The 12,469-nt window shown below is 46.5% G+C and overlaps 1 protein-coding gene and 1 long non-coding RNA gene across 2 annotated transcripts in view; one reads left to right on the forward strand and one right to left on the reverse strand.

The window, feature by feature from the left end:
- The window catches only part of LOC142255960 (sulfotransferase 2B1-like), a 221,894-nt gene that overhangs the window by 21,369 nt on the left and 188,056 nt on the right, over window positions 1–12,469 (reverse strand). The gene's annotated exons all lie outside the window — the stretch shown is intronic.
- Window positions 419–6,540, forward strand: LOC142255961 (uncharacterized). The gene is made up of 3 exons (XR_012727459.1): window positions 419–641; window positions 2,126–2,295; window positions 4,814–6,540. It is a non-coding gene; the product is annotated as an uncharacterized LOC142255961 (long non-coding RNA).

The following is a 12,469-nucleotide window of genomic DNA, read 5'->3' on the forward strand; positions in this document are numbered from 1 at the left end:
CTCAGCACAAGTAATTGTAACCTAAAGGTTTGAGTGTGATGATGCAATATGTTAGCCTTTATTGCCCCCCTTTAAAGGGAAAATTACATGAAAAAAAATGTTTTTCAATAACTGAAAAAATGTAAAGTATTAATGTTTTAATGTTTTGTTTAAATATTATCCTTTGTTTTTAATTCACCAAAATATAAAAAATAAATTTTAAAAGTTTGGTATTTTCCACTCTTAAACACTAGGGGGAGTAGGTGCTGAAAACCTAGTGAACAACTAGCTCACATTACAACTGAAGAAAAAGTGGGTGGAATCTGCTGTAATGTGTGGGATTTCACACCTCCCCTCCCATTCTGGGTGTTTGCAAAAGGATAAGGGTGAATGAAGTTTTGCATCACAGTGCGGAGCCATTTTGTTGGTGATGTGGGGCATCCCAGTATTTGACTGAGGGCCCCCTGACTGCTGTGCCCCGTGATAAGGGGTTAATCTGGTCGTCCCATGTAATTTCTCCCTCCTCCCTGTTTTGTTGCAGCCAATGGTTCTGTTCTCCTTCTCCTGCTTCCTCCCTTTATAAACCTCTTCCCGGCCTCTTCCGGTCTCTCCCCACTTTGTGGGACCCGGAGGCAGCTGTCCCCGCTGTGCACCTGGAGAGAGTGAGTACGGCAGTCGATCTAACCGCTGCCATCCCGGACTATCAGGAGGGATTGGGATGCATGGCTGCCATCCCTCATTGCTGGCCGGTGTCCCGTCCCTCCTGATTGTCAAACTCCTGTCCCTGCTCCCATCCATGCCAGCGGGAGGTCGGCGTGCTCGGCAGCCGGATCGCCTAAACCCCAGTGCACTGTTCCCATAGTGCCCCCCTCCTCAGTACCTGCCCCACCAAACCGACAGTTACCCAGCGCGGCAGCGCAGCGCGCGCACCCTTTCATTTACACAAACACCCCCCCCCAACCGCCCGCTCCCCCCCCCACCCCCCCCATCTCCCTCCCTCTATGTACCTCCAGTCACGGAGGGCTGTAGTAGCCTCGCCACCTTCCTCCCTTTAGTATATGAGCCGGCAGCTGTGCACTGGCCCTACCCCCTATTAACACTGAGCGGCTGCTGCTCTCCCTCTATGCAGGGAGCGCGGCGCTGCTATCTCTTTTTAACTGCCCGCACCCATGGGCTCCTCTCCTTGCAGTCCCAGCCACCCCCCCCCCCCTCACTCTCTCACCTCTGGTGCTGTCTGCTCGGCACCCGTGCACTGTTCCTCCCTGGGTCGCGTCACACTTCTGGCCCCGCCCACCCGCAGCCATCTGTATAGTTGATCCTGGAGTGTATGGGCTCCTTTCAGGTGGTGGGCGTGGCCTATCCAGTGTCACAATTCTCCCCCCCTCCCCTGCCTGCACACCCCACTCTACTGTGTCCCAAGATAGATATATATATATCTATTTTATAGATATATATATATATATATATATATTTTATATATTCCTGCTGTAAGTGAGAAATGTATAAAAATATATAAGAAATAAAGAAATTAAAATATATAAAATTAAATAGGATATAAAATTAAAATATATATATATATATATATATATATATAAATGAATAGGCTATGGACAGTGTGTATGTATGTATGTATGTATGTATATGTGTTTGTGGGCATGTATGTATGTATATATGTATGTGTATATATATGTGTGTGTGTGTAACCCCCTCTGGAAACACCGCTCTGCAATTTGTACATGCCCCAATCATGTGGCAGCTTTCATCATTCCTGGAAGAGGCCCAAACATTTTGCACCTCACCCCCTTCGCAGAATTAGCAGCTGCATTAATTGTCCAGCATCAGTGCCTCATCCAGTGATGTCCCTACCCCACAGTCTCTGCCGGTGGCTGAGGCTATAATAATAAAGGCACCTGATGTCCCTGTCCCTGATGTTATGCCCCCACTCCATTATTAATCACTACCTGTGCTGTCTCCCGCTGGTATGGCCCCTTCTACCCCCCCCCCCTTTTGATCTTGAGCATGCGGGTGCTGGATCCCCGACATGCCGTTACGGCTGTGGTACCCGCTCTGCACGACCCTGCTCCTAGGTATCTTTCACCGCTGGCCGGCCTGTAATAGCTGGAGCAGGCGTTTTGGTTTACCACAGGTTTTCACAAACGAGTCATCACCGAAGACATTCACTACGTCGTTCACCTTCATCATCTGAACGTCCTCTCGCTCCTCGGAATGTCCCCGCAGAAGGACGTCATAGGTCCCATCGCCGACCCTCCAGGCATCTGCGTGCCAGCCAGCCCCTCCTGGTTCCTCAAGACAGTGGTGAGTACCCTTATTCCAGGGCTTTGGGAGGGGAAGTAAGACATGATTCCAGTTAAAAAGTTTTTTGTTTTTTTTTGTTTTTTTTTTTAAAAAAAAGAAAAAAGAAAAAATGGAGCATGGCATCATGGATTTGACCCCCGGATATTTCTTAGAGCTGCTGATTTACTAGGTTGCTAATTACAATGCGCACACGTTCATCTGCTTTTGAGGGGTTTGCCAACAAAGCTTCACGCCCGCTCCCCTACAGGGGCCTCAGTTTCCAACACCTACACTGGATCAGTTTCTGTTGTGACAGCCCTCTGTTACTTACCTAATTATTAGCCATTCCTTATTAAACAATTATTCACCATTCAGTATTAGTTGATATATATATATATGCTGTGTATATATATAATATAATCTATATGTATCCGATCCCAACACATTTTGCAGGTTTGCTTCAGGAGCGTGCATTGTGTTTTACTGGTTCATCCACACCGCATCAGACACCGGGTATGCCTTTCGTGTTACCGGTTCATCCACACTGTCAGCATTAGACATCGGGTCTGCCTTTCGTTTGATCGGTTCATTCACACTGTCACCAATTTAACATTCATAATCAGACATCGGGTCTGCCTTTCATTTTACCAGTTCATTCACACTGTCACCAATTTTGATCGCTTTGCAGCAAGACATTAATTTATAACACTCTTCTTGGCTTTCTATTCCTCTTATTTTATTGAGCCATTTTAGACCTTTCCTTGAATGGTCATTAATTGCGTGACGGGATCTTTCTAAAATACACCGCTTGATGATTTAATGCTTGCCCAGTTTATTACTCACGTCATGTTCCTTCAGGTTTGGTCCAGCGTTCCCCTATTTAGAGTCGCACCCTTTGTTATTGATTGTTTGTTTGTTTGTTGGTAATTAATTCACCCGTTGGGTGGGATTTCCCTTGTCGGTTTTTCCTTTTCTCTTGATGTGGGAATTTTCCCATGCCAGTCGCCCCTTTCCACAATGGGCCTTTGACCGTGATTGAGGTATAGTTCAATGGTAATTGTGCGGGTAACATACAGATCCCTGGTTCAGTCCAAGCGTTGACACTTTACATTTCCCCCATCACAATATCGTATAACGCTTTAGGGCCAGACGTCTGATGGTTTGATAGATTCCCTTTCATCCTTTAATTGCCTTACTTCAGGCTCTGGTTTGGGAATTTGTTTTTAAATATTTCGGGTCCTGTGCGTTAGGGCGTCTCGGGTATCCTAGAGTTTGGTTAATTCACCTTACATTTCTGTGTTTCCCACTAATACCACGCTTCAGATTTTGTTTTTGCTTTTGGTCCATTAACATGAGCACTGCCATTCTTAGACCATTTGTCATGGCTTCTCCTTTTACCCCTCTGTGTCATCACCCATCAGATTATGGTTCTTTAGTGTTTGGTGTCCAATTGGTCCTGGCCCCACTACGGTTTAGTTGGAGAAATAATTGTTGTTTACGCTCCTTCTTGCTTTCATTATACTCTGGGAGCTTTGCCCCAATTCCAGAGCGGAGGGGATCCATTTCCACCCCTTGTGCGAAGTGATGTGTATGGTCGATGATGCTGTGAGGTCTCCTGGGAGGTCTCTACAACATGGTAAGCTTATGGTAAAACATGGTGCAAGGATATTTGTAGGCACGGTTTTTCATATGTTCGCTATTATGTGTTTGCTTCCAAAACCAGTAAGGACTAAAAGATAAATAGCGTGGCGCAAAAAAAAAAAAAAGTGAGACTGTAGTTGCCCACTTCTTGTGAGTATGGTTAAACACCGTTGCGCTGGTCTTCTGAATACTGGGAGACTAGGGAGTCTTGATTACAGTTCGACTGGATAATACAATTTTTATTTTCCAAAACAAGTCCCAGTGGTCTTTGATACCGTACATTTTTCGTTTGGACTTTTTTCATTTGGATTTCAAGGTCCAACAACCAAGCCTTCAGATATTTGTTCTTGAGTGTCTCGTTTTCTATCCTTGGACCAATTTTACTAGTCTATACTTACCTGCTCTTTTGCCGTCATCATGGGAAAAAGTAATAAAATTATTAGAATGGTCAAACTATAAAAAAAAAAAAAAAAAAAAAAATAAATATATATATATATATATATATATATATATATATATATATATATATATATATATATATATATATATATATATATATATATATATATATATATATATATATATATATATATAATCTCTCTTACAAATATATATATCTCTTACAAAATGGTAGAGGCGTACTTCTGATAGGTGTGGTAAGTGCACTGTTTTCTGCATACTAGGTGGTATGCAGGGTCCCGATCATAGGAGAAGTGGAATAATACACTTTTGTTTCCCAGTACCAGTCCTGATGATATTTGTTATGATACCATAACTTGTACAATTGGTCTTTTCAATTTGGATTCCAATGTCAAATCACCGAGCCTTCACATGCTGATTGTTTCCTCAAGTATATTAAACCGGTTTATTGCTTTGGTAACAATTTTCTCTTTTTCAGATGGTGTCAGATCCGTGCTATGGATTTTTGGCTGCTCACCATGAGCAGCCCGGAGAATGGAGAGCTATGCAGGTGGAAGGCATCTGAGACAAGTTTTGGCAGGACCGATTTCCGATTTGCTGAAAGTTATGATCCCACTGAACGCCTTTCTACGTGTTTCTGTTTTTTCCATTTTGGGGACACCCTCTGCCTGTTCTGCGTAGATTTCACTATGATGAGTTCCAGGTTGCATTAGGATCTTATATCGGTTTAGTCAGGTCATTGCTTGTGATCTTCTATTGGTTTAGTCAGAGGTCATTCTTTGTGAGATAAGCCAGGACGGTTATTGATGGATTGTTGAGTACTCCATGCTGGAGTGCCACGTTTTGTTTTGTTTTTATGGTATACATTTAACATTGTTAAAGTTGAAATAGTCCTTTGATTTGCAGGTTGTTACTATGAGTTCCGCGTTGCTTTAGGAGCTTTTATTGGTTTAGCAGAGGTTATTCCTCGCAATGAATGCATGTTGGCTATTGGAGAATCGTTGGGTACACTTCAAGCTGGAGTGCCAAGTTTTATTTGCGGCGGACGATTCAGAGCTTCTGTTTCTCGCTGGTATACATTTAACATAACTTAGAGTGGATATATTTCTTTCGTTTGCAGGTTGGTATTGAGCATGCCTTATTTTCTGGGTGGGGGTCGGAGCACAGTTTGCTACTTTGCTCCTCCTTGGCGGTCAATTCAGCAACGTTGGTGGTTTTTGGTACAAAAGCAACCCGCGCCGGGAGTCCGGCTGCGGCGCAACGCTTTGTACTGGCTTACTGTGATTTATTACAGTACTTTTATTTTGATATTTTGGGCTGTGACCGACCACCATCCACTAAAAGATGAGATTTGGTTATTCAATCTCCAAATAAAAGAGTTCTGATTTATATACCTGAGTCTGATTCTTCATTACATGGGACGATTGGTTGTGGGTTTGTTGGGGTCTCAGCAGTCTGTGGGGCATCCCAGTATTTGACTGAGGGCCCCCTGACTGCTGTGCCCCGTGATAAGGGGTTAATCTGGTCGTCCCATGTAATTTCTCCCTCCTCCCTGTTTTGTTGCAGCCAATGGTTCTGTTCTCCTTCTCCTGCTTCCTCCCTTTATAAACCTCTTCCTGGCCTCTTCCGGTCTCTCCCCACTTTGTGGGACCCGGAGGCAGCTGTCCCACCCTCCCTCCCTTTTTCAGTTTTGATGTGATGGTTTTGGTGCAAAAAGCTGACCTGCGCCGGGAGTCCGGCTGCTACACAATGATATGTACGAGTTTTGGCTTTCCTGCGCCGGGAGTCCGGCTGCTACACAATGATATGTACGAGTTTTGGCTTTCCTGCGCCGGGAGTCCGGCTGCTACACAATGATATGTACGAGTTTTGGCTTTCCTGCGCCGGGAGTCCGGCTGCTACACAATGATTTATACAAATTTTGGATTTCATAATATCGTATGTAGTCACAGCAGCGGTCAATTCAGCAACGTTGGTGGTTTTTGGTACAAAAGCAACCCGCGCCGGGAGTCCGGCTGCGGCGCAACGCTTTGTACTGGCTTACTGTGATTTATTACAGTACTTTTATTTTGATATTTTGGGCTGTGACCGACCACCATCCACTAAAAGATGAGATTTGGTTATTCAATCTCCAAATAAAAGAGTTCTGATTTATATACCTGAGTCTGATTCTTCATTACATGGGACGATTGGTTGTGGGTTTGTTGGGGTCTCAGCAGTCTTGCAGAGATCCTGAACTATGCAAAGTGTCACTGAGGATAGCTGGCATAGTGCTCTACTGTATACTTTGCCCCACTGTATACTGTGCCCGATATACTCTGACCCCATATTTCTGTGCTGCCATATTACTTTGCCTTATATACTGTGCCACCATAATACTGTTCAGCCATATTGCTGTGCCACCATATACTGTGCTACCATATTGCTGTGGCACCATATACTATGCCGCCATATTGCTGTGCCACCATATTGCTGTGCTGCCTTATACTATGCTGCCATATCGCTATGCCGTCATATTGCTGTGCTGCCATATTACTGTGCCAGCATATTGCTGCGGCACTATATTTCTGTTCCACTAGATTGCTGTTCCACTATATTGCTGTGCCACCATATTGTTGTGCCACCATATACTTTGCCATGATATTACTGTGCCATCATATATTGTGCTGCCATATTCCTGTGCTGCCATATGCTGTGCCACTATATTCCTGTGCCCCATATACTATGCAACCATATTGCTTTGCCACCATATTGCTGTGCCTCATACACTGTGCCACCATATTGCTGTGGTATCATATACAGTGCCGCCATATTGTTGTGCCCCATTTACTGTGCCACCATATTACTGTGGTGTCATATACTGTGCTGCCAGTTTGCTGTGCCACCATATTGTTGTAGCGCCATATACTGTGCACCATAGTACTGTGGCTCCATATACTGTGCCACCATATTGCTGTGCCACCATATTGCTGTGCCACCATATTGCTGTGGTGCTATATACTGTTCCCCATATTACTGTTGTGCCATATACTGTGCCTTATATTCCTGTGCCACCATATACTGTGCCACCATATTGCTGTGCCACCATATACTGTGCCACCATATACTGTGCCTTATAGTGCTGTGCCACCATATACTGTGCCACCATATTGCTGTGACACCATCTACTGTGCCTTATATTGCTGAGCCTCATTGCTCTGCTATCATATTGTTGTGGCACCATATACTATGCCACCATATACTGTGCCGCCATATTGGTGTGCCCCCATATTCCTGTGCTGCCATATACAATTCTAGGGGTATACAGCACTGGGGTCAGGGGACACAGTTCTGGGGGTATACTGACAGTACTGGGGTTAGGGAGACAGACAGTTCTGAGGTGTATACAGGCAGCACTGCGGTTGTGGGGTGTACAGTTCTTGGGGGGTATACCGGCAGCACTGCGGTTGGTGGGACAGACAGTTCTGGGGGTATACTAACAGCGCTGGGTTTGGGGGTACATACTGTTCTGGTGGTTATACAGGCAGCGATGAGGTTGGGGGGACATACAGTTCTGGGGTTATACAGGCAGCGCTGGGGTTGGGGAGATGGACAGTTCTGGGGGGATATACCGGTAGTGCTGGGGTTGGGGGAGACAGACAGTTTCGGTGGGTATACAACAAGCGCTGGGGTTGGAGGGACAGACAGTTCTGGGGAGTATACAGGCAGTGCTAGGGTTGGGGGGCAGACAGTTCTGGGGGGTATACAGGGAGAACTGGGGTTGGGGAACAGAGTTATGGAGGGTATAAAGGCAATGCTGGGGTTGGGGGGACATACATCTTGGCGGGATGTTGGTGCTTTGGATCCTCTCCTCATCTGTGGGTCAGGAGCGCAGCACACTTGAGCGCTAGCTCTGCCCACAGATGAACTTTCCCTGGACGCAGTGTTCAGCAGAGAACGTTACATGCTGGTGTGGATTTAACTGCTGGCAGTCAAGAAAGTGCGGCTGCCAGGTCAAGTACTGCGGTCCCCAGAACTCGGCCCAGAAGTCGCAGGATACATCACAGCCCCTGCTGACGACAAGTGGGCTCCCCTGGCAATTGCCCGGGTGCTGACGTCGGCCCTGCATGTAAGCCCAGTGTCATCGCTCGACTATTAGCACTGAGCACAGAGCGGGTCACAGGGGGAAAGTGCAGCACACAGTATACGCTGTGGGCTCCACAGAGATGGCGACGGTCTCCTCCCCAAGCTGTGATCTGGACAGCCAAGGGGGCATGTCTAGGTCACAGCAGGAAGCAGCTTCAGTGCTACAGAATAGTGTGGAGCCTTGACATTTCCAGGAGGGATTTTCCGGTCGTTGATTCCTATATTATTCCCAAATTACCCTTACCCGGTATCAATAATACACGGACACTGCTTGCGACTTGGTAAAATATGGCCACAGCAGCCCTTTATTGCCTATTGTTTACACACTAACACAAGGGGGCGCCGTCCAACGGGCGTCCCCAACATTTAACAATAGGTAATACCATAATAATAATAATAATAATACAGTACGTAATACAATACGTAACCCTGGGTAGGCCCGGTCCAGAAACCACCTTCCACCACCAAAACATGATCCCTGGCCGCAACACACACCGGGCCGGAGATGAGGTATGACACACCTACGGATCAATACCCCCCACCTTGCAGGACCCATGCCTGCAAGATCCTTGTAACCGGAGCCACTATATCCTACAAGTGACTCTCCAATCAAACAACATTATCCGTTAAACCGCCTCTGGACCAGACCTACCCCCGCCATAAGTCCGGTCCAGAAGCCATACTCCACCACCAGAACACAATCCCTGGCCGCAACACACCGACCCAGAGATACGAGGCATTAATCACCTACGGATCAATACCCCAACCTTGCAGGACCCCATGCCTGCAAGATCCCTGTAACCAAAGCCACTGTATTCCGCAAGTGACTCTTCAATCACACAAACCGTCAGAAAACACGATCCCTGGCCGCAACACACCGACCCAGAAATACGAGGCATTAATCACCTACGGATCAATACCCCAACCTTGCAGGACCCCATGCCTGCAAGATCCCTGTAACCAAAGCCACTATATCCTACAAGTGACCCTTCAATCACACAACCGTCAGAAACACGATCCCTGGCCGCAACACACCGACCCAGAGATGGGGGCATTAATCACCTACGGATTAAAACCCCCTCAAGAAGCATCAAGTATCAACCGTGTCTCAAAACCTTACATTCCTCTTTACCTCCAACTCAATATTATCCCCGGCTGCAACCTCCAGCCCAGAGATATGAGGCATCACCTACGGATCAATCCCCCATGTGCATGACAGTAACTGTGACCTCAAAAACCTTAAAGCCCATTAGCGACTTTAATCCAACAACATCCCCGGCTGCAACTAGCCCAGAGATAAGAGGTATTAATCACCTACCGATCAAAACCCCTATGCCTTGCAGAACCACGTGCTTGCACTGCACTTGGATCCAGAACCATGACCCCAACCAATGACTCCTCCTGCGATTACCATTTCACCAAAATGGATCACTGATTATAACAATGGTCTCATATTTAAATGAGGTAAAAGTCACCAAAGGAGTAATACCCTTACCCAAACCAAAAACACCCGTACTTTCAATTACCTATCACCTGGGGCACTATAGCCACATGTGACTCCCTGGCAACCATCAACTCCTTAATATATAATCCTTGGCAACAACCCTGACCCATATATAAGGCATTGATCACAAACGGAGCAATACCTCCTTCCTGCAGACAACCTTGTACCTGCAGGTCACCAGTAACCGGAGCCACTGTACCTTCCCCAGTGGCTCTCCATCCAAACACCAGTAACAATTAGAGCTCCTCTGGACCAGACCTACCCCCGCTGCTGTGACAAAGGACATAATCCCCATTATGTATGCTGACCATACACATATACATCATACACATCATATACATATATTCCCACATTACCCCCATCTTATTCACCCACTTACAAGAATCCCAAATGACAATATACATCACAATCCACAAAGAAATCTCTTTTCTTTCGTTTTTGTTTTTTTTTGTTTTTTTTATTTTATAAACGACACTTTCTCCAATCCTTTCTTTTCTCATTTTTTTTTGTTGTTGTAATGGCTCTTAAAATTGAATAATTATCCATGCATATAAACACACCAATAATAACAATACACAATAGAAGGGAGGGTGGGTGGGAAGCTGTCATCCAGGAAGTGCAAAAGGAGGTAATGGACTCCCACCTCCTATTATATACACCATAAAGCTCCCTCCTTTCCTTCCACCACACTCCACCCCCTAACCAATCACCTTCTTTTCCTCATTCCTAAACGAACCAACACTGTTTAACCCCATCAACTCCCTACCCTCCGGGCTGTCATGTCGCCCCTACACCCTATGGGTTCCATGGCTTTCTTGACATTTCCAGGAGGGATTTTCCGGTCGTTGATTCCTATATTATTCCCAAATTACCCTTACCCAGTATCAATAATACACGGACACTGCTTGCGACTTGGTAAAATATGGCCACAGCAGCCCTTTATTGCCTATTGTTTACACACTAACACAAGGGGGCGCCGTCCAACGGGCGTCCCCAACATTTAACAATAGGTAATACCATAATAATAATACAGTACGTAATACAATACGTAACCCTGGGTAGGCCCGGTCCAGAAACCACCTTCCACCACCAAAACATGATCCCTGGCCGCAACACACACCGGGCCGGAGATGAGGTATGAATCACCTACGGATCAGTACCCCCCACCTTGCAGGACCCATGCCTGCAAGATCCTTGTAACCGGAGCCACTATATCCTACAAGTGACTCTCCAATCAAACAACATTATCCGTTAAACCGCCTCTGGACCAGACCTACCCCCGCCACAGAACAGGCCACGTGACACCTTGCGTGGCCTGGACCCCCACACACCCAACGCTTGCTCCCCCAACTTGCAAGCCAAAACAACCATTAAAACCTTTCCATCCATCACTTAAACTCTGAGCATCCAATATATGCACCAGCCAGCGTACCCAGTCCACCTTACTGCACCGCACTCCCCTGATCCTTGGTGGCAGGAGCCACCGGGTCCCTCTGACGGCCACTCAGGCCCACCGGCACACCATGCCACAAGCTCCCAAACTATACCGGAATCTACACCATGCCCCGCTGGCCTTATTATAACGAATTAAATGCAGTACCGACTGTACCATCGTCCTCCCCAGTACCGACCAAAGAACCACTGTACAGTCACCCTGTACAGTCAGTCCTCCTCCTGTCTCCAGCTGAATTAAACCACCACTGGGGTTGAAATACAACAACAGGATGACACTCACACTGCTTATGCTACTGGGTCACTTCGCACCCCAAACCTAGTTCTCCCAGGAAACCGCTAAAGTGAAACCCCGCTGTAAAACGACTGCAATCCATAGCCTTGAAATTTCCCCTACAGCTGACCTTGCAGCTTTCCCAGAGCCAAATATCACTACCGGTCTCCCCTGACCAATTTATTCCGCCATCACACCCTCTGACAACAACAGAGGCTCGAGCTGTCTTCCCCAGAAAATCCCCAAATCTTCCCACATACTCAACTACCACCCTAATGGACCTTCTTCATCCGAAATCAGGCCCACTTAATTTCAACGAGGCCCACACGGCCTAACGGAACTATGCTCTACCCCAAAATTAATACGGCCTCAAAAAACAAAACAACCGCAATCATCGCCCTGTACCCCTTACTGAGGCGAAGATATTGAAGCATTACCTTCGATCCCAAGGTCCCCAACAACACCTCCAACCATAATGCATAGTCCGCTTGCCTCCGCAAACCGGACCACGACAAGCTCCCTGTACTACAATGCCCACCGGAAAATTGCAGCCACACCACTGGCCCGATTGACTCCATATGCAACTATGGGCATCAGGAGACACAACTTTACCAAACACCATGTCCGGGCCTTTCGATCTCAAGGAAAAACCTTGTGACACACAACCCCCTTTGAGCTCTCATATTACACCACAAGATAAATTAAAACCTTGGCCACACCATAGTATCCGCTCAAAGCCGACCACCGAGGGGCGTACCACTATTTTCCCGTAACGCACA

Source organism: Anomaloglossus baeobatrachus, chromosome 11 (genome assembly GCF_048569485.1).
Source record: "Anomaloglossus baeobatrachus isolate aAnoBae1 chromosome 11, aAnoBae1.hap1, whole genome shotgun sequence".
In the NCBI taxonomy this organism is placed as follows: domain Eukaryota; kingdom Metazoa; phylum Chordata; class Amphibia; order Anura; family Aromobatidae; genus Anomaloglossus; species Anomaloglossus baeobatrachus.